Source organism: Protopterus annectens, chromosome 5.part0 (genome assembly GCF_019279795.1).
Source record: "Protopterus annectens isolate FY-2018-M chromosome 5.part0, PAN1.0, whole genome shotgun sequence".
In the NCBI taxonomy this organism is placed as follows: Eukaryota; Metazoa; Chordata; order Ceratodontiformes; family Protopteridae; genus Protopterus; species Protopterus annectens.
This window is the reverse complement of record NC_056735.1, coordinates 529,867,061-529,891,373: the sequence shown is the minus strand read 5'-3', so window position 1 is coordinate 529,891,373 and position 24,313 is coordinate 529,867,061.

The following is a 24,313-nucleotide window of genomic DNA, read 5'->3' as shown; positions in this document are numbered from 1 at the left end:
CATGTCTGCCTGGGATGCCTTGCTCAACAGACATCAATGCTTCACCAGTGATGGTGTTTATCTCTCACCCCTGAGATCTGGAGTAATGACCATGGCTACTGACACCTCCACAATGCATCTTAGATGCACTTTTCAGAGAAAAGTTGGCAATGAGAACACCATCTTTATATAACATTATGGTTATACTGATACACGGTAGGTATGGCAACACTGAACCCCACTCTGTGGAATGTGTCCCCACCATGGATTATGCAGACATATGTGCAGTCAAGGACATCTGGTTCAAGGCTGTGGACAGCCCCACAGCCATACTAGACTATATATCCCTCTACATCTTCACACCTCAACATGACAGTGTTCAAGTTAATCCAGGTGTTGTATACATACTCATTAAGGATAGATACACATCCAGATTTTGTGAAACACTGTGATTTCCAGGAGACAATGCAGGTGCATTTCAGTACTGGAAGGGCACATAATCAAGAAATAGCCACCTACAGGACTAGCTCTATGTATCCAGACACCCACTGTGCATATTTGTATGTACATGTGTCTACCAAGATATATCATTACACCATGTTTGTGGGGTGGCATTAATTGGCCACTAGTTGTGTTGCTTAATCATGCTTCAGCTCACTTGCCCAAAGTTTAGTCTACATCCTTAACAACAATCTCCTGGAGCAGGGCTGTGACATCCCCCCAAGGGGAACCAACGTATTGCAACATGTGTTTACCCATATGGGTAAACACTACAGCCCTCCCAATGTGAGATCCTTTCTGGTGGGATCTGACCACAGATCAGTGTCATTAAAACTACCAGCACTCACCCCCTTGCAGACAATACAGATAAATATTTCAACAAAGCCATTTATTACCTCCTGTGCAATTGTTTACTTAGCTTGACTGCACCTCCCCCATCTGATGAGATGACATGTATGCAGAGCTGTACACCCATGCATTATAGCAGCAGCATTACAACTGCAGGAACTCAGCTGTACCTTACAGGAGGAACACAGGCTCCATATAACACATCAGACCTGCCTGGTGGACAACTGCCATTATCAGGCTATACAATAGGAAGTGGACATTGCTGTGTGAGAGTTGCGGTGAGGGTGCCTCCACTAAAATGGTGACACAAACTCCTCAACTACAACAACCACATAATATTGTGATGTTGTGTAGACACAGTAAGTGACAATATTAGCCATGCACACAAAGCAAAACCACAACTCACAGTGTAGTTACATGTGTAACCTCAAAGCACAGGCCCAGATTGTCAGTGAACTCACACTTAATGATGCCACATAGAATGGGTCTGTACCCATAGCTAACCTGTAGTCCCACATGTTCTGCATTTGATTACTCCCTTGTCCCCACCACAAGTGACACATGACATTCCCACTACCTGTCCCATAACTTCCATATCTACACAGGAGGTCATAAATATCCTCTCTAAGGAGGATACACAGCTTCTGTTAGACATTCTAACATCCCAAGCTGCATCCTACATGGGATGTGTCATGGATTACTAACACCATTGGGAGCACCTTGTAATCATACTGAAACCACTGGCTGAACCCAACTGACTGGACAACAGCAACTGGTATACCCTTGCACAGAGGTGGTGCATGCACTGACCACCAGAACTATAGAACTCTTTGCCTGAGTATCCATATCTGTATGGCCATAGGGCAATCATCATGGTGCTGATCAGCACACATATATGTAGTCTACACACAGTTGACTATACACAGTTTGAGTGTCTGAAATGGGGATTATGATTGTTAAACATGGTGGACTTTTCCAAGGCAGTCACCAAGGACCTGGATGAGGGGACATCAGGGCATACAACCCTCTGGACTGAGCCAAGCCATCTGACTATATCATCTACTCAGGCATCATGTACAAACCACCCACTTAGGCATCCATGGTACTATCATTGTAGGGATCAATTAGTGGCCCACTGATGGCACACATACTCAACATAGGGGCATCTGCCTCAAATAGCTGATCTGTAAGCAGCAGTGTTCAACGAGCTCAGTCCTGGGTCCTCTACTGCTTGGAATCCATTTAACCACTATACAAGTGAATACTGACTCTCTGTGGCTAACAGTGGTGGCTGATACCTGCAAAGTATGAGCAATCATGGAGTCTGTGAGTTATGTCAGTATCCTACAAGAGGGTATTGATGAACATATGCCTGCTGACATAGTAATGGCCAAAGGCTCCATGAAAATATATATGTAGTATCATTTCCATCATTAACACCTATGTGCCTGGTAAGTAGGACATCAGTTGCAACCTGTGATGTACATACTCAGGGGTGAAATAAATGGGCACACAGACCAGGCTACACATGTTTACACCTAATGTGTCTCAGATCACTGTGTCTCCCCAGTGGTATAACAGGAATCATATTCTTAGCTGAGGGCACAATCACCTGTAATTGGCATACTCATAACCTCCATGCACTCTTCCCTCAGCATGCCAATATCTGAGTGCAATGGACATTTGGTAATGGACCTTTCCAAGCAGAACTGGCACTTGCACACAACAATATGGTTCCTCACAAGGGAACTGCACATCTCCAGCATATGTTCAACGGGGATCATCTGAAATGAGTGTCATTGTAGCCTGTGGTATATAGACTACTCAGAGGTGATCTCTGCGTTGCATACTGAGCAATGTGTGACCATGCTTGATTGTAAATGTTGCATATCTGTAGGTGACATAGTACATGAATTAATCACTGTAAGGACATTTACCACTGTAAGGGCATTAACCTAATGTGTCATTAATAATACATGCTAGTGGAAGAGATTTGTCTAGCAGACTTTAACCCACCTTTGCTAGAAAGCCCTGACTAATGGCATGCAGAGCTCCTCAGTGCACCTCTGCACATGCCATCTGTATGACTGGCTGGGCAACCGTCATTTCACCACAGGGCTTCTGCTTGTGTCCCTCTTGGACTAGGGCAATATGTGCTGATCATGTAAATAAGGGTATACAATTGTATGTGATTGTGAAGGCTGTATGGCTATTATGCTAGTGAGGTTCAAATGTCCTATGATTCCATAAGCTGATGTAAATGGCTCTAACAGCCACACACACACAAATATGGTTACATGAGGATAGCACCACTTCCAATTACTGCTTACAGGACACAGCACAGCACACACTTAGTGCAATTTGGTTGTATGTAGATTAGAACACTTACCTATGTAATTGTACACACTATAGATCACAGTAGGTGATGCACGTAACACGCCTCATGTTTGATAGTACTGTCAGTTTAGGGCATATTATGCTTGATGACATCAGCAGGCCAAGTTGTGGTCAGGCATTTGAAGCCACATCACCTTCTACAACTAAAATTCTTTCAAAACCCTACCACTTTGTAAGTTACTGAGGTGATCATATTTGTGTCATATGGACATGCACACACACACACACACACACACACACACACACACACACACACACACACACACACACACACACACACACACCTAGTAGCCTGCAGTGAGATTAGAACCCTTACCTATCTAGTCTTACACCCTATACATCACAGTATGTATTGCATGCACCATGGCTTAAGTCAGATGCTTTACTGGCAGCTGGTAGTCTTAAGGTAGATTACATCCCCAGGACTTGTAGAGGAGGGCAGTTTGGAAGCCAGCAGCAACTCACAGGGCCAAAAGGTGTATAAACATTGCAGTTTGACAGCCAATAAGGGTTTCTCAGTTGTTTGTCAGGGACTCACACAAACACACCAAGTGGCCTGCATTGAGATTAGAACCCCTACCTATTTAGTTTTACACACTATAGATCACAGTACTAATCACACATACCATGACTAATAGTTGTTTTATATGTGATGGCAGGCAAACTACTTGTGAATTACACAAACTAGGCTTGCGTTGAACAGCATCTGTTAGCTGCAGAGTGATATTGCTTCATACTGTTATCTGCATCTAGTATCCTAGCAGTGAGATAACTATTATAATTCTAGCTACTGTATGTGTCTACAGTTACCAGTATGGCCATATGTGTCTTTTTGCACTTGAACAGATAAGCCTGTAAGCAGGGACAATGTGCCCTGTCCATGCATGCATAGACAACATTATACATTACACTAGTTGCTCATGTGTTGCTGTTTATGTGGTTACACCCAGCTGGCACAAGGGTCTGTAGGTAATTCCATTATGTACAGTTGAGCCATTACTTTGGAGCAACATTATAGATGTGTGATACAACAGCTTTACTCACCAGTATTAGAGTATGTAGGACACTACAGATATCCACTCCCATATTTCTGTATATAACAGGGATGTATATATAACTGTAGCTGTGTGCGTATAATATGTATATGTGTTATGTAGATATATGGGGACAGACAGAGATGTATGTTTTTATATATGTATATAGCGATATATATATATATATAATATATATATATATATATATATATATATATATATATATATATATATATATATATATATATGTATATATATATATATATATATATATATATATATATATATATATATAGGTATATGTCTATTTGAAAATACATAGAGATAGATATACTATGTATGTGTGAGACAGATAGTGACAGACAGATATGTATATATGTATAGACATATCTCTACATAACAGGTAATTTTTATAAAGGGGCAACAGGATTGCGCTCAGTTTAACTAAGTGTTTGGGCATGCTCAGTGGGACTGTCCATATAAAGTGACTCCAGACCACACCTATCTGCACTCCAGTCCAGGATTTTGTGTATTATGGACACTGACATCTGTCCCTGTTTCTGCAATACTGCACTGCACTTCACTCAAAATGTCCAAGGCATTCTCCAGTTGTCTGATGTAACTATGTGGCAGAGGTTCATAATGTTGCACCACACACAGACCGTCTGTGACAACACCAACATTATACCTCACATGCAAAAGATGTGGATACCTCCAGATTTCAACCAATAATGGCATCACCCATGTTAACTTCTCTAGTCCACTGAGCTACACAGGCTGCCAACCAGAGAGTAGTCATACATCACACAATCAGCAGTATACATATGTACATTGTTATTCCTGAATTAAATGAGACATCCAGTGTGTGCTCAGTTTCTATGTTACTGGCCTGAGCTTGCCAGGACTGCTGATATATCATTGATGACCTACTGTTAAATAAGTTATATGGGGAAACTGTTGTGTTGGGTCTGGGTTTGCACCTCCACATATTCTGCTGGGATATACAGTAATCCAACTGTCATGTGACCCCACTGTTTAACATCTCCCTTGACTGATATAGTGCATATTCCCACCATGAGGCCTAGTGAATATTAAGGAACACATACTAGTGGACTGGGTAACTGCAGTCTAATGCGGACATTACTTTTTTTTTACATAAATGCAGCAAATCCTTACATACAATAGCATATTATAATAATCCTTACAAGTTATGTGTAGGTTAGGGACTTACTTTGCGAATGCAGCAGTTGACAGAACTGCAGTTCAGGGTTGACTTTTTCTAATGCAAGCAGTACACAGCCAACACATGGATTGGTACAGGTTGTGTGGGTTGCCTGGCATCAATTTTGCTATACGCATATGAGTAGGAGTAAGGTGCCAGTCTCTAGAGCCCTAGGTTGTCAGTGAATGTGTTATGCATTGTCTGTTACCCAAAGCCAGGGCATACTGGGCATGTCTACATCTGCCTACAGGGACATTATCAGGGGGCTCCTCCTCCAAGTCCTCCTGTGACTGTGGTGACCTAGGCAGTGGTGGGGGTCTGTGTATCCCTTTACAGATTATGTTGCAGCTGTTTCCACAGGATCATATTGTGTAGCATAGCTCATACTGTGAACATATGTGCACATGTGGCTGAAGAGTACTGCAGAGCCCACCAGGTATATCGAGGCACCAGAACCGTGACTTCAGAAGTCCAAACACAAGCTCTACTATGTTCCTAATTTGTGCGTGCACCTCATTATGGCATTTTTTGGTGGGTGGGTGTGCATTTCTGATGGGTCTCATCATCCATGGTTTCAGGGAGTAGACAGCCTCCTCCAGTAAATGGCCATCTGGGATGTTCACCCTAGTAAACATCTGGTACAGCTGTGATGCATGCCAAATATGGGATTCTTGATAACTGCCAAGGCTGCCAGCACACACATTCATGATAATCCCCTGGGCGCTGCACACGACCTGGTGGTTGATGGAGTGGTACCCCTTGTGGTTGACGTAGATTCTACCCTCCTCACCAGGTGGTACCTTGATGTGTACCTGAGTGCAAGCTATGGCACCCAGTACTTCAGGGTAGTGTGATACACAGTAGAAGTGTTGTATATTGCTGGCCTTCACATTAGCAGTGAGGGGAAAAGAAATGTGCTCACTGGCATGTAATAGCATAGCATTCAAGAACTGGTGGAGTACCCTGGATGCTGATGCCTGTGATACCCCCATCATGTCCTGAGTTGGTCTTTGGAAAGCATCTGTAACTAGTATCCTTAAGGCTACACATACCTTTGTTTCCACTGGGATGGGTTCCCCCTGTTGGCTCTGGGTCTGAGTTGAGGACAGCAGAGCTCAGTGAGTTATTTTAGTATGTCTCTGCCCATCCTGTAGCTCTCTACAATCCTCAGCTCATGTAGCTCCTGGAAGGTTACCCTGGGCCTGAACAATCTTCTCCTTCTCTGTCTAGGCCTATTGTCTGCAGCAGCAGCAGTATTGACTTCAGCATCTAGCACATACAGGTACAACAGACCTGTAGCAGCCCCTAGCATTATCTCAGTTAAAATTCCAAAGTCTGTACTTCAATGGTGCACAGAGTACTGGGGAAAAATCAGAATGTAGGGCGTATGCATACTTTATAGAGCTCTGCTGTAGGTGCAGAATGTGTGATTGGGTAACTATAATGCATTCCACCTGCCTACAATATATTGTATATTATTATAATTATGTTATAATTAACATAGTTTAATGGCCCTATTCTAGCTTAAACAAGGGCCAAAACTAATTCAAAACATTTTTTAAAACATGCTCAGCGTGGTGGCGTGCAACACAAACATGCACACGGAAGGTAAACAAAGTTAGAAGTTAGTGGAAGCACACCTCTGTAGGGATGGCCAGGTGACTCACCATGCAAACATGTGCACCTAAGCTGAAATGAGCTTAGAAGTCAGTAGACACACCCCCCGATGTCAGCTACCTCCTGTGTAAACAGCAACATAGGTCTAAGCCAACACAAAGGGGATATATAGACACGATTACTCCTTTCTGCTATTCAGTACTTCCACCTCATTTGCATAACTATCCGTGCTCACAGCCTGGAAAGTGTATGATTCAGAGCCCAACCACGTTAGCAACAGCACCAATGCACCATTGTAGGGACTTCACACACAGTCATGTTTTCTGTCAAATACCAATTTTTTTTTTTTTTTTCAATTTTTTTTTATTTTTCTATAAAGCATGTTTGTGCACTGCAGCACGCTGTGCAAACATGCCCAGATTATTAAAAAAATTTAATTTAACTCATTGCCTTTAATTTTTCTGACATACAGGATGATAATTTCGATCATATGTGTATGTGGTATGTCATTTCTGTGAAAATATCTACATTTTTACAACCCCTTTTGTCTGCCTACACTCCTGTACATGGAATTTTTCCATGTACACTACAGACACTGACACAGTGTCTGAAGAGATGCCTATCTGCTTGCTGGATCACTCTACCTGCCTCATTTGCATGAGATTCACCTGCTTATGAGGTGATTTGCATGCCACAGGAGTTTCTGTCTGAGCATGTATACACAGTGCTCAGCAGTGCTTACGGAATCTAAAAATGTTTGAGGCCATGTAAGCAGTGTGGCTCAATGCCTACATGGAAGAAAAATGCATAGGCTTTATTAAATTACCTCTTTCTGTTTCAAAATCTGAAAGTGCAATTAAAAAGAAAAATAAATGTACAGTTCAGAACACCACATCTTCACAAATTTAAGCTGAACTTTTTTCTACCTGTTTGTAGTAAAACACATGATGTCAATAAACTGTATAGTGAAAGAAAAGTTTGGATAGGAGGGTAGGAAGTATGGGTAACACTGAATGAAAGTACAACATGAACCATGTATAATAATGATAAATTGAAAAATAATCTAAAGCTTGTTTTTTTTTTCCTTTTTATTTTTGTTTTATACCATAAAAGAAGTAAGTATGTTGGGAGATAAACTCCAAGAGTATAAAAGCATAGTAAGACAATGGAGAGAAACAATGGAAGAAATTAAAAAAAGTTTTTGGTTTGGCAGAAAAGTTTTTACATTATCATTTTAAAAAGACATATCAGAAAACTAACATACTTTGGAAGGTCTATATGCTTCCAGCTAAGATTGAGAAAGACCTAACTGGGAATTTAATAAAACCTACTCAGTCTTTTTTACAATGTAGATATTGTGCCACGCTGCTTCCATGAAAGTAAGCAGGTTTGTAATCCGGTAAGCACTGCTGGATGGTGTGCACCCACGCACCAACATGGGAAGTTATATGGCATGCAAATCACCTCATAAGCAGGTGAATCTCATGCAAATGAGGCAGGTAGAGAGAACCAGCAAACAGATAGGCTGCCCTGCAGACCCCGTGTCAGTATTCATAGTGTACAAGGAAGAATTCCATGTATAGGAATGTAGACAGATAAAAGGGGCTGTAAAATGTAGATAGATGGACAGAAATGACATACCACACACAGATATGAGTGAAATATCCCCTGTTTGTCTCAAACATTACAGAAATGATGTTAAAATATATATTTTTTTAATAATCCGGGCATGTTTGCGTAGCACACCACAGTGCTCAAGCATGCCTTAAAAAAAAAAAAAATATGTGAAAATAAATTTAATATTATGAAACAGAAATGTATTACAAAATTCTGCATGGAGTATCTACAGTGGTGCATTGGTGCAGTTGCTAACATGGTAGGGCTTGTAAATGTGCAGTTTCCAGGCTGTAAACACTGATCTCTATGCAAATGAGCTTGATTTACTGAATAGCATAATGGGGTAATCGTGTCCACATATACCCTCCATGTAGGCAGAGAACCATGTTGGTGTCCACACAGGAGGTAGATGACTTCAGGAGAGGGTGTGTCCAATAACTACTAAGCTGACTGGAGCTAAGCTGCACCTGTTTGTGTGGCGCACCGCCATGCAGAGTGTGTTAGTCTGGGGGGGAGTGCACTGACATCTAAGCTTTGTTTACCTATGGGGTTCGTGTTTCCATGTGTTTGTGTGGAATGCCACTGTGCTGAGCATGGAAGTCTGGGGGGTGTGTCCACTGACTGCTAAATTTTGTTTAACTATGGGGTGCACATTCGCATGGCGTGACACATTGCTGAGAGTATCTAAAAGGCAATGATGTATTAATTAGATTTGGCCCTTGTTAAACTTAAACTAGGGTCATTAAATTATGTTAATAATAAACTAGGCAGGTGCCTTAATATATCTGGTGAAGCCCTGCATTACTCTCCAGCCACATGTGCACATATGTTCACGGTATGTGCCATGCAGCACAATATGATCCTGTGGAAACAACTACAGCAGGATCAACAAAGGGAAAGGAGACACAGCCCCCCACCAGTGCCTAGGTCACCACAACCACACTCACAGGAGGACTCAGAGGAGGACCCTGCTGATGATGTCCCTGAAGGCAAACGTAGGCATGCCCAGTACACCCTGGCATTGGCTGAGAGACAACTCATAGCACATTCACTGACAACCCAGGGCCCTAAGGACTGACAGCTTACTCCTACTCACATACATATATTAAAATAGCTGATGCCAGGTAACCCACAAAACCTGTACTTATCCATGTATTGGATGTGTACTGCTTGCATCACACAGAGTCAGCCCTGAACTACAGGTCTGTCAACTGCTGCATTCACAAGATAAGTCTCTAACCTACACACTAATTTCAAGGATTACTATAATATGGTATAATATGTATGGATCTGCTGGTGTTTTACAAGGAAATATAGTGGGCTATTTGGGCAGATGTAACATCCACATGGGACTACAGATACCCTGTCTAACAGTATGTGTTCCTTAATATTCACTAGGCCTCATGATTGGAATATTCATGACATCAGGCAAGTGAGATGTCAAACAGTGGCCACACATGATATGAGAACAACTGTTTACCCAAGCTGATCATGTGCTGTTGTTCCCCCACCCCAACATAGCAGTGTACACATAAAACTGCTTTAACAGCAAATCAGCTATGATGTATCAGTGGACCAGCCAATCTCAGTGCTGTAACATAGATATCGCTCACACATTGTATGTCTCTCTTCACGCAGGATAACAATGTACATATTTATGCCACTGATTGTGTGATGAATGAATCATCTCTGTCTGGCGACCTGTCTGGCTCAGTGGACTAGGGAAGCTAGCATGGGTGAGGGTGTTGATGATTCTAATCTGGAATTACTCACACTTTTTGCATGATGTAGTACTATGTTGGTGTTTTCACAGACTGTCATACCTCTCAACCTCTTAGTGCAAGAAATGTGGATAAAGCCAGAAAGATTGGGGGCGCAAAGGCCCAAACACATCGGCAGATCTTAAGTATTGTTTCCATAAACCTAGAAAGTTGCTGGAATTAAAGGTGTTACATTATTACATATTTTCTGAAGGATATAAAGGTTGAAACACAAATGCTTGTCTATATTTAGTATAATGTAGTGGCATCAATATTCAATAATTCACCAGAAGACCACAAATGTATGAGGAACAAACCAAATATATGAGGCAAAACTCTGGACATTCTGTGAAAATCAGGACAGTTGAGAGGCATGCAGACTGTCAGCCTGTTAGTGGTGTAACATTTCCAACCTCAGTCACATATTAAGTACAGCACACAGCTGGGGAATGCCATGGACATTTTGAGTGAATTGCAGTACTGTAGAAACAGGGGCAGATGTTAATGTCTGCAACATGCAAAATTTCGAACTGGAGTACAGGTATGTGTGGCCTGGAACCACTTTATCAGTACTGACAGTCTCACTGGGCATGCCCAGACATAGCTAAAATTAGTGCAGTTCTGTTGCTCCTTCATCAAAATGGCCTGCTATGTATAAATGTCTCTACATATAGACATATATGTATACATATCCATCTGTCACTATCCCTCTCTGACATGCATAGTATATCTATCGCTATGTACTGTCAAATAGATATATACCAATATATATATAGCTACATATATTAAAATGTTACACACACTCACCCTATATATCAACATAATGTATACACATAGCATACACACACACACAACTACATTTATATATACATCAATGTTATATACAGAAATATGTGAGTGGATGTCTGTATTGTCCAACATACCCTAATAATAGTGAGTAAATCTGCACTATCACAAAACCATACTGTTGCTGAAAGGATCCAAATTAAGGGGCAGCAACAGTACATAATCCACTTACCTACAGATCCCTGTGCCTGCTGGATGTCACCACATAGACAGACACAGGTGAGTAGGTGGAGTAATGTATAACGTTCTCAACACACGTATGGATAGGGCACACTGTCCCTGCCCACAGGTCCACCTATGTAACTGCAAGCAGCCACATATGGCCATAACTGGTAAATGTACACACATAGCTAGGAAAAAAACAGTTATCTCACTGCTAGGATACTCTATGCAGATAACAGTATGAAGCAATATCACTCTTCAGGCCACAGATGCTGTTTAACACAAGTCTAGTTTGTGCAATGCACAAGTACTGTGCCTGCCTTCACATATACAACAGACTTAATGTGTCATGTCAGTTATAAGTATTGGGATCTGTAGTGTATAAGACTAAATAGGTAGGGGTTCTAATCTCACTCCAGCTCACTTGGTGTGTGTGCGTGTGTGTGTGTGTGTGTGTGTGTGTGTGTGTGTGTGTGTGTGTGTGTGTGTGTGTGTGTGTGTGTGTGTGTGTGTGTGTATTCCCCTGCAAAACAATACACATACCCTCATGGGCTATCTGCCTACAATGGTTATGCACCTCTTGGGCATGTAACATGCTGCTGGCCTCCAGACTGCCATCTTCTATGAGGCCTGATGATGTCAGCCACCTTAAGACTACCAGCTGACAGTACAGGATCAGATGTAAGCTGTGATGCATGTGATAAGTACTGTGATCTATAGTGTATAAGTCTAGATTGGTAGGGGTTTTAAATTCACTCTAGCACACTTGTGTGTGTATGCATTGATATGGAATAACCTAGACATAGGTAGGGTTTTGCAGTGTTTTATTTCTAGCAGGTGATGTAGACCCCCAAAGGACTGACCACAACAAGGCCTGCTTATTTCATCAAACATAATATGTCCTAAACTGATAGTATTAGCAGACATGATGTGTGTTGCATGCAATATGTACTGTGATCTGCAGTATGTACCTTTACATAGGTACGTGTTCACATCTGCATACAGCCAACTTGCAATATGTTGCGTCTTGGAATGTCCTGTACACAGTGATTGGAAATGGTGCTAGCCTCAACATAACCATGTTTGTGTGTGAGCCTGTTAGAGCATTGTACATCATGTTATGGAACCATAGGATGCTTTTATAATGAACTAGAATAATGGCCATACAGCCCTCATGATTATAGACATCATTATACCCATAGTTACAGGTTCAGCACATATTGTCCCACTCCAAGAGGGACACAGGCAAATGCCCTGGGTTGAGATGATGGTCACCCAGCCAATCAGACAGATGGCATGTGCTGAGGTGCACTGAGGTGCTCTCTGTGCCATTAGGCAGGGTTCTGTTCCAAGGGTGTGTTTCAGTCTGCTAGACAAATCTCTTCCACAAGCATGTAGTACTAACATCACATACTAAGTTAATATCCTTAGAGTGAGTCATCTATCTACTATGCTATATAGCCAGTACAACATCATACAACATAAGGTACACAAATGTATGTAGTGCACACATGACAAATGCCAGCATACAGTATCTGTCGGTAACTACTACAAATGGCATGGTGAACCAACACTGCATTATACAAGTGCGTGTTAACTAATATAGTCACCTTGTGCATGAAACACATAGCTTCATTTCCCTGCATCGATAGTGAGGATGACAGGGATGTGGCACAAGTATTATTACTTGCACAGGGTGTTGTGTTTGGGTGCAGGAGGCCTAGGCTGTCCCAAATGGTAGACAACATATGTGTGAGTCAGTAGGAGAGTATGTAAGATGGACCATGAGGAGATGCCATGTGCATCTGTAGGTGACCTGCATTTGACAGTGGTGTGTGAGTGTGCACATGTATACAGTCAGGCTCAAGTGCTAGCCCTACACATGTGCATGTTGGACAGCTTTGGACCATACATGGTAGAGTTGACAGCTCACCATCTCAAGCCCCGAACATGGGAATTGGCTCTGCCAGAAGTTGCACTGGCAACTCCATGCCCAAGGTCAGAAGCAGTGCTAGTACCTGAAAGTGACTGCTGTCTGCTGGGATCGTGTCCCCACAGGACCACCCAAGACCATGAGCCCATGGCCTGCCATGTCATGGTATTGACAGTACAATCCCCTCTGTAGCACTGGATGTACTGCCACTACAGGAGCATGAATGTGCACAGCCATGTGGACTCTTAGCAGATGGGGTTGCTGACCTTCATTAACAGGTCTGATGCTTAACTCCAACCACATGTTCCAGAACAGACAATGTGTGGTCCAAGACAGACACTGCCTCAGCCTGCTCTCTGTCCACTGCAGGAGAGGCAGTCATGGATGTCAAACTGTGCTGCATCCATAACACTAAGCATACATCTGGTGTTCCATTCAGAATGTGCCTGTGCCTCCATGATAGCCAGAAACATGCACCGAGTGACCTGTGATGTGACACCTGCAACAGGTGGTAGACAGACAGCAAGCCTCCTACAAGCACCCCTGTTAATCCACCTGTGTGGGACCTCACCAGCTATCTGGCTATGGCCAGTGTCTATACTCACTGGAGCCATAGTTGCCAAACTTTTCTGTTTAATGTCCCCACCATCTGATATATCTGTGGCCTCCGATGACAGGGAATGTGTGGGCATACAGACTGTGTGCGGCAACAATAGGGGCAGAAGAGGGTGTCTACCTCTGAGGCAGATTTAGCCCCTGACATTCCCACCTGTGCCTCACTGTGGCCACCATCATCAACAGAGCCCAAAGAGATACTGACATCAGGTTGTGTAGGGGACAGACACCAATCCCCATGGTCACCTCCAATAAGAAAGAAAAAAGCAGTACATTAATACCTGCACTATTATGTATGAAAAGCTTCCAAGACTCATAACAATGAAGACGCACAAGATAAGTAAAACTGCAAGGAACCACCATGAAAAGTAAAAACGTTTTAATATAGAACGAGCGCTTTCACGCACACACAGGTGCGCTTCATCAGGTTACTGAAGACGCACAACTGGATTAACAGTCAAACATTTTTCTCCACTTTCATCCACAAATCTCTTCCTTGGAACAATATACAAATTCAACTCAGGACCTTTATAACAATCACTTGCAGTAAATCTAGTAAAACATGACCAGTAATTAATCAATATGATACTACACTTGAAAAAACAACAGATAAAAACCCAGTACAACTCTCTTAACAAATATATGGAAATGCACATTTCACTGCCTAATGTATTTACCTTGAACCTGTTTGTATTTTAAAAGGCATTTTGGATTCCTTGCTTCATTTAAACCAGGTGCCTTATCTGCACTTAATTGTAGCTGTTTGTTGAACTACACTACTGGGACTACCCCTTCTAGAAACCTTAATTACCTGCTCTAGACAGAAATTTAAAAACATCCTACATTGTTTACACATATAGCTATGTTTACATAGGGCATTATTCTGGCCCTTAACCATACTAGAATATAATTGTTCCTTAACAAAACAAGTGTCATGCTTACCAGGAGCAGGACCATCTCCTTGAGCAATACCTGACAGACTTGTGAAAATTTCAGGGTCAGGTAATGTCAGTACCACCGCATGCTGCAGCACAACAAGGTAATATGTCCATATATCTCACATTTAAAGTAGCTACTGTGTTACTTGTTGTATTGGTCACAATCTGTGTATGAGTGTATAACTGAGGTTAAACCCCGCAAAGAACAAAGACCCAACACCCACATAAATGTATCTACTGCCTGACACACTGACCACTACAGTATTACAATGCTGATCACAGTAAGCTTACCTGCACGCTCCTCAGCTCTGGAAACTATGGCACCCACCTCCAGATATGTGGTGTGATGATTGCCTAGGAGCTGTTGTGTATACCTAGGTATGCCAGGAATTCCTTAGTGGCTGAGAGTGGTTGTTCCACTGCAGGACCTCCACCAGTGACAGTATGATCTCTGGCTACATCTGCTGCCCTTTGTCATGCAGCATTTATCATTTCAGTTGCCTGGTGTCAAACCTGCTCATATGTCTTCCCCTACTGGCCCATGCCATTCAGTCACGGACAAGGTCTGCCTACAATGCAGCCTGCTGTTCTCTGCTTTATCTTTCCCTGGATAGTAGGATGTGATGATGTTGCCTTAGTGTTTGCAGTATAATTTTATTCTCCACATCCGAGAAGAGTGCATGGCATCTACGGTACATAATTCCTGAAGACAGCAAAAGGGGGACACATTACAGGATCACATATGTGGATGTAGACTATGTACAGATGCAGCAAAGCCAAAATAGCTGGCACTAACCACTGCATGCTCACACATGTCATACTCCACAGTGTGCAAACAAACAAAGTGTCTGGATACAACTGAGATAGTAGCAATAGACAGGAATTCCGATGTGTGCCACGACAGCTAGTGCTGTATTATGATACACTCAACACTCATGTCTACTATGGTGTGTCCCCTATGGGCAATCCCTCGATAATATCAACCATCTAAAATATAGTCAACTCAGGAATGACACAAAAAAATCTATTTTACAGGACAAAAAAAGCTTCTACCATAATTTCCTACAAAAACACCAAAACAACCCCCAAAAGTTCTGGGCAGACTGAAATCAACTACTTCATCCAGGACATTCTACCACCCCAACCCCGGCTAACCATACCCATAGTTTCCCAGGGACCATAGCTAGCGCTTATAACTTTTTCACTGAAACAATCTAATCCCTAGCAAATCACCTAACCACCACAAACTTAAACCACATGCTTAATTTATCCACAAATCACCCCAAATTTAGCCTCCGACCAATATCCACTAGTTTTATCAAAATTATCATAAAAAAACTAAAACCTACCACCCTCACTGCTGACCTCCTCCCTGGAGAGTTCCTACAAATATCTGCAGATGCCATTGCATCCCATATCTATCCTTATCAACAGAAACTTATCCGAAAATGCTATCCCCTCTCTCTGGAAAATATCCCACGTCATCCCACTCCATAAAAATGGTAGCTCAATAGACATGTCCAACTATAGAACCATTGCCATTCTTTCCCTAATAACCAAAATAATGGAGAAATGTGTACACAAGCAACTAATGCAATACCTTACACAGAATAACTTACTATCCAACTCCCAGCATGGCTTCAGGCCATACCACAGCACCACCTCAGTCTTCCTTTCCTTTACTAATGCCATAAACAATAACAGAAATGTCAAAATGCTAACCTCCACCCTCTTCCTTGACCTATCAAAAGCCATTGACATGGTCAACCATGAACTTCTCATTCTCATTCTTTCTCTAAAATCCATTTCCCTCAACACACACACTATCCAGTGGTTCCAGTCCTACCTAACATGTAGACAACAGGCAGTACTATGGCAGGGCAAACTCTCCAGTCAGCTACCTCTCACACTTGGTGTCCCTCAAGGCTCGATACTAGGCCCACTACTCTTCTATATTTTTATCAATAATCTTCACACTGCTATCCCTAAAGCTACCTGTATTCAATATGCAGATGATTCTACTCTCATCTCTTCAGCCACCTCCCCATCCAAACTACAAATCTTAACCCAAAATACATTTAACACTATTGAGAACTGGCTCGCCAACCAATGCCTACTACTGAACCCCAATAAAACTAAACTTCTATGCTTCACCCCCACTAGTAGATATGCCACAATTTCATTCTCTGTCACATCTAACAATGGCACCACTATCTCCCCAGATCAACACACTAAACTTCTAGGGGTTATCATAGACAATAATCTCAAATTTGACCTACAGGTCAACAAAACCATACAGACCATCCGTAAGAAGCTTGGATCACTGTATAGAAACAAGACACTCTTAACCCCACTGGCTAGGACTGAAATCACCCGATCACACCTACTCTCTACTCTTTTTATGCCTCACCTGTACTCTCAAACCTCAATAAAACCAAACTAAGTAAGCTGTCCTATACCTACAACCAGATTGCTAGATTCACCACTGGCTCCACCTATAGAGCCCATCACTGCCAGAATGTGAAACAACTAGAATGGCTAGAACTGCCCAGCTTAATTCAATTCAATCAACTCCTAATAGCGCACAAAGTTCTGTACCACCCTAAAGATACCCCCTCTCTTATAAATATTATTAAGCCATATAGCAACCTGAGATCCCTATGGTCAGCCAAAAAATTACTGGTCCAAACTCACAAAGCTAATAACTCAGCTGGTGAACCCCTGTTCACCAACTTTGTTGGCAAAACCTAGAATGCCTTGCCAAACTATATAACCCTACAATCCTCCAAAAGTCTCTTCAAAAAAAAAAAAACCTCAAACAGTATCTCAAATTGAGCTGGCTATGCCCATGTACCAACCCAGATTAAGTTATAAAACAATAGCATAATCAGTAATTATCATAGCATAATCAGTAATTATCATAACATCTAACTACATCACCATGCTATGTATCCAATCTTACTTGTAATTGCGTCTGCCCATGAGAATTGTGAGTCACTACTACGGAACATTACTAAACCAATGTACATAAGATATATTACCACTTTGTTTTTATATATTCTAATTGTTTTCTAACTTCTTGTGTAACCTTTGTATGTCTGTCCATGAGAACTGTGAGTCCCTACTAGGGAACACTTCTAAACCAATGTACATAAGTTATATTACCACTTTTTTATATATTCTAATTATTTTCTAACTTCTTGTGTAACCTTTTGTATGTTTGACTATGTGGAGCTTTACTCCTTGGGCCTCCACTGAAAATGGACATGTATCCAGTCGGACTATCGCGGTAAACAAATGTAAAATAAATAAAATATATAAAATATGTCATAGGAACAATGCCACATGAGTAGCAGTGTGCTATTACAACCACTATAAAGGGACAGTCCAATAAGACCAGTGTGCCACAATGACAAAAGACAATGTACCCTTGATGTTTTGTATGTCCTGTGTATGTGTAAGACAGCAGGAGGTCACTGGCATGTCATTATCACAGATCTAAGACAGCCTTAATGCTGTAACCACTATTCCCCATAAGTCCGATCACCCATCTGCAACCTGTTGTACACAAAAACATTTGCATACTTGATGGAGTGCGGTACTCTTCTGTTGATATGTGGTGATAGTATAGTTGCCACAATATCATGCTCGGTGTGAGGAAGGTCTCATACAGAATGGTTCCCCATAGCCAGCTGCTTGCCTTTTAAACATGCTTTCCAGCTGTCATTCTGAAATGCTAATTGCAGCCAGAACAGATAATTTACACTATCATCAGCCAATGACATGCAACCACTGTAGAATATATATAAGGCCTTTATGTAGATTAGGGACCCTATCTGATATGCTGTGATGGAATTCACTGGGGTGAGGAGACTACATCGTCACACAGGGTAGGTCTGCAGCAGACACCTTTACATAGAGATGAGTGTGCTACAGGCTACAGTTACTGCTGCAGGTAATAGACATAGGCAGAGTGTGTGAAGACTTTGGAGGACAATAAGCTGTAGGAGTAACTGTGTTAGCTGTGTCAGCCTTGTTCTAGAGCCAGGCCCAGAGTGAGAGTACCCTCTACACTCCAATGAAGGCATGTGTTTAAGGTAAGTATGTTAGGCAACAGTATCAATAACAGAGTACTAGGCAACATGTTTGGTGTGTTCTTGAGCAAGATGGAGTATATATATATATATATATATATATATATATATATATATATATATATGTATATGTATATATATATATATATATATATATATATATATATATATATATATATATATATATATGGGTCTACTTTAAAACACCGGGGACGAGAACACCAAGACCGGAAGATCGACAACTGAGATGACCAACAGTTTAAAAGCCCAACGCTGAGAACACCGACATGTTAAGGTAAATGTGCGATAGTGACAGACTTTAGGGTAAGGGGCGGGTTAAGTGAGTTAGGGTTAGGGCGCGGGTTAGGTGAGTGTGCGATAGTGACGGACCTTAGGGTTAGGGTTTGGGTTAAGGTTAGTGCATAGGTAGTTGTGTATGTAAGCTTTAGTGTAGGTTTGTAAGTTTTTTGTTGTGCTTGTGTTGTGTGTGTGTCTTTTGGAAAAGGTATTTGTTTTGTTGTGTTGATTGTCGGGATTGTGGTTTGTCGGGTATGTGATGTTTCGTGCTTTTAAACTGTCTGTCATCTCAGTTGTCGATCTTCTGGTCTCTGTGTTCTCGTCAACGGTGTTTTAAGTGTCGGTGTTTTAAAGTAGACCCATATATATATATATATATATATATGTGTGTATATATATATATATGTATATATATATATATATATATATATATATATATATGTGTGTGTGTGTGTGTGTGTGTATATATATCTATATATATATATATATATATATATATATATATATATTTATAGATAGATAGATATGTGACTATGCCCACCATTTGGTCATCTGCTAGGCCATGTATTACAGTCTAGTAATAATTTGTAGCATGTATTAGGGCAGTCCTTGCTACAAGCAGGGACTTCAGATGTGTATGTTCATTGTTCAGCTGTGGTAATCTGCACTGTGACTCTGACAGGATTGTGTGGTACACTCTGATATTAGTGGCCTTAATTTGCAGTACCTGAGTTGACATTCTCTGTGAATGCATATTACTGCATGACGTGACAGTTTATGCACATATACATTTGCAATAGAGATATGTGAAGTTTGTTCCGACCAGCAGGCCTGTGACTTCCATCAGTTAAAAGCAGTCAATTCATTTGACTGCATTGTGTGGATAAAGAGTGCATGACTCTGTCATTAATTGCAGCTTCACAATACTGAAAATTCAGTGCCACATACCACTGGAATTGAACCCAGCACAGTGTGTGGCAAAAATGTACTGTTTATGAGGCATTTAACAGACTGAGCTACTGCATCACTGGTAGGACAAGTGTATTTGAAAGACATATGTGCACACCTACATGATGTGACAGGTTCTACATCCATTAGCATATGCAATGCTTTATATGGATATATTTCTGCACCAGGGTACCAGTTGCACATGCATTTTGCCATTAATGCCTTAGCAGGTGTCTTTCTACATGTTACTGATAAAAGGGCACCTGTACCTGCTATCAGAGGCCTCACCTACATCCATTATTATGTCTCTAGCTTTGTAGTGGTGTACTATTGCACCAAAGTCCCAGGAACACTCCCATATTTTTCATTAAGTTTTATTCAAGTTTGCGTGGTGTGGCTTACAGCTATGCTGAAATGTGCTTAATGACTGTAACTGGCAATTACGATGTTTTTTTAAAGCACATTTGTCAAGTAAGAGTTGTGTGGCATGGCAGGTAAATACACTGGTCTGCAGGTGTGAAGGTATTGGGTCCGAAAAATTGGACAGGTGTTTATGGTCTAAATGTGTAATAGACTTTTAAGGACACATATAATCAATATAGTTCTATTTAGCTAAGCTTAACAAAGCTGTGTGATGCAGTGACCCCCAGAGCATCACCCTAAAAAATAAAGAAAAGAAAAATGGGAAGCTAGGAAAGTGGTGAAATGGGGAACAAGCAGGGGGAAAAACATAGTGGAAGGTAGGTAGGGATGTGCAGGAAGGCTGTAGGAAAGAAACATAGCTATCCACTTCTTGTACAGCAACAGCTGTGCACTTTGACAGAATATATACATAGATTTGAATTCTCACCCAGAGAGAGAGGGGTGAGGACAACATAACTGCATTATCAAGCCAATTGGGACTAAATTACTTGCGTCCACTGGACACATGGGTGAAATGGAGAGCTATGTATGGGATGATATTTTTTTTGGGGGGGGGGGGCAGTTGCCCATTTTTTTTAAGGTGTGAGTGGAATGTTGGGGAAGGGAGATAGGTACCTGTGTCAGAGGTAAGTTTGGTAGGTGAGGATGCATTTTCAGACAGACAAGACAGCAGACAGGGGCAGTGTGTGACACATGAGGGGGGTGAACACTTTGGAGAGGGAGGGTGTTATGGAATCCAGATCCCATGTGCCTATAGATGGCAGCAGCATTACTCAGATCCCCACCCATGGGACTGTTGGCACTGTTCCTTCACTGCCCCGAGGGTGGCAGTGTTGGAGGCTGGACACTGGGATGAGGCTGCCTCACCAGGTGAGCCAGCATGCCCTCCATCTGGCACAGGCAGTGGTTAAACCCCTGGTAGACTATCCTGTCCACCAAGACCAGCAGCTCATCCTGGGTGACAACACTCCCTCCACCACCACCATTCCGGTACAACCTGATACTGCAGGTAGTGCAGGGGCAGCAGAGGGGGCACCACCTCTCTGGGTCCCAGATGACACTGCTAGCTGAAGCAAGTAGGGCGATCAGCCAGAACCAGCCTACTTTGACATGCTGTGATGATAGAGGTATAGATAGGTTAAGGTTAGTAATAACCAAACCTTTGTTAGTATTAACAAAGTAGAACATTTTAAATCATACAAATACATATTAATGTATAGTATGCATAACACAACAGTAAATAACATAACAGTCAGTATGGTAACAGCAAGCCAGTAAGAAGTAAGCCATAAGGGCAACAAAATAGTTTAACAAAGTTTGTTAATAGTGAATCATAATAACACATAACAATATTACATCACATTTTGCAAAAATATAGTTAGTTAAACAATATATGATATATTAAATCATAATAATAAATAAATGAAGATAAGGGGTGGAGAGAGAGAAAAACATTCCATTAGTGGCATTGCAGATTATATCCCTGAAAACACTGATAATAAATACTCTAGTGGTGTGTTGTGTCAGTTTTGGTACAGTGACTACAATTCTCCTATAGCTGATGTAGCACATACATACCTCTCAAGCTGTTAGCATGGAGTCAGTATGGGCCAAGCAATAACAAATGCAGGTACACAACTACAGAGAACAGTTTCACATAATGTGGACTTATATAACTACCAAGATGTTCTGTAAGTGGATTTGGTAATACATTACATTCCAGGTAGTCTTTCTCTGGTAATCCTGTGACAGAAGGATTAGGCAGTTTTAATTACATCACAAGAAATTGTGACATTTGAGAGGCATGTTTGTTTACAGTACATAAACTAGACAGTTGCTGTGGCTTAGTTGGGAGGCATGGGGATAGAACCCAATAGCTGTGACTGCAGGGAATATCTGCAAATGTTGTAATAATTGACTGCAGCAACTTAGTGCAGACATGCAAGGAATGCAGCCATACTGCAAATAAACAGATTTATTTATGAATCAACAATGCTGGTGAACACTTTCTTGTTATTGATTTTAAAATTCTGTGAAATGTAAACACAAAATCTGCTCATAATATGGGCTACCTCACCCATATACCTTTTGTTCCTGGGGTGAGAGAAAATGTGAGCATTATGTGACTGATACTGAAAATTTAGTTCTACACATCACTGGATTTGAACCTGGGACTGTGTGTGGAAAAATGCATTGTGGATAAACATTTAACAGACTGAGGTACTGAGTCACTGCTTACTATTTAGTAAATGACAGTGGCCTAGAGATAACCTGGAACCATATTATGAGCTGAGCAATACTAGTTATGGGACATTCTTCTTGCATTCTAGAACTATTACAGTATTATAAATTGACTGCAGTGACTGTAGAATGCACATGCATGGAATACAACCATTCTGCATATATTAATACAGCTTTATTTTAGAATCAACAATACTGGTGAACACTTTTTATTGGTACTGCTTTGAAATATCTGTGAAGTCCACACACAATATCTGCCCATGGAGTGGGCTACCTTACCCATATACCTTTATTACCTGAAGTAGGAGGAAAAGAGAGCATTATGTGACCGATATTGGCCTGGAGACAGCTTTGGACAGTACTATGAGTTAAGCAATACAGTTTTCAGGCCATTATTTTTGCACTCTACAGCTATTACAGTGTTACCCTTGACTGCAGCAACCTTACCATAGACAATCAATGCATACAGCCCTACTGCAATGGTTATGATAACACAATCCTGCTTTACATCATTTTGCTTACTGTTATTGGTATTGTTTATTGTTTATTGCACTATAGTTGTTATTGTTCATTTATTGCACTACAGCTCTAATTGCCCATTTATTGCACTACAGTTGTACGTGCCCATTTATTACACTACAGTTTTTCTTGTGTATACTTTATTGCAGTAAATGCTTTACTTTTTCTTGCTTATTGCACTACAGTTAGCATAATACATCCATACTTAACACACTGTGCAATCTGGCCAGGCGTCAGGCATGGGACTCGACATTGCAAGCCCTCACAGCTGCAGCTGTTAGGAGAGAAACACACCATTATGTATACCTGTTATGCAGACATTCAGCTTGCATATTGGTAAAACAAAGGAAAAATTACCTACATATTTGTGGGGCATTCCCTGCTCTAGCTTCTTGGACCCAGGTGTCCAAGGCTCCCCTCTTTCTCCTCTTCAAGTTGTCATAATGGTGATGACACTGCTGACCTGTGCAGGAGATACCAGTAACACTGGTGAGTTCCATTGTCAAATGGTCCCAGGCCTCCACCTTACATTCTAAGCCCTGATAACTGCCCTGCAGCAGCTTAGGTTCATGTTTTTTTTCCAGGAGTCCAACCATGATGCTGGACTCCTGAATACCCCACTTCTGTGCCCAAAAGTGTGCATCTTCACCAGCATTACCTGCCATATCAACAGTCAACTGAACACCACTGAATACTGCAGAATTCCCATCTATTGCACTTAATATAGGCTGTTTTCCCACCCTTACAGATCATTGAGCAACATTCAAAAAAGAGCTGCATTACTTAGCAGTGCGCAAACCAACTAAGCAGAGCTGAGAAGCA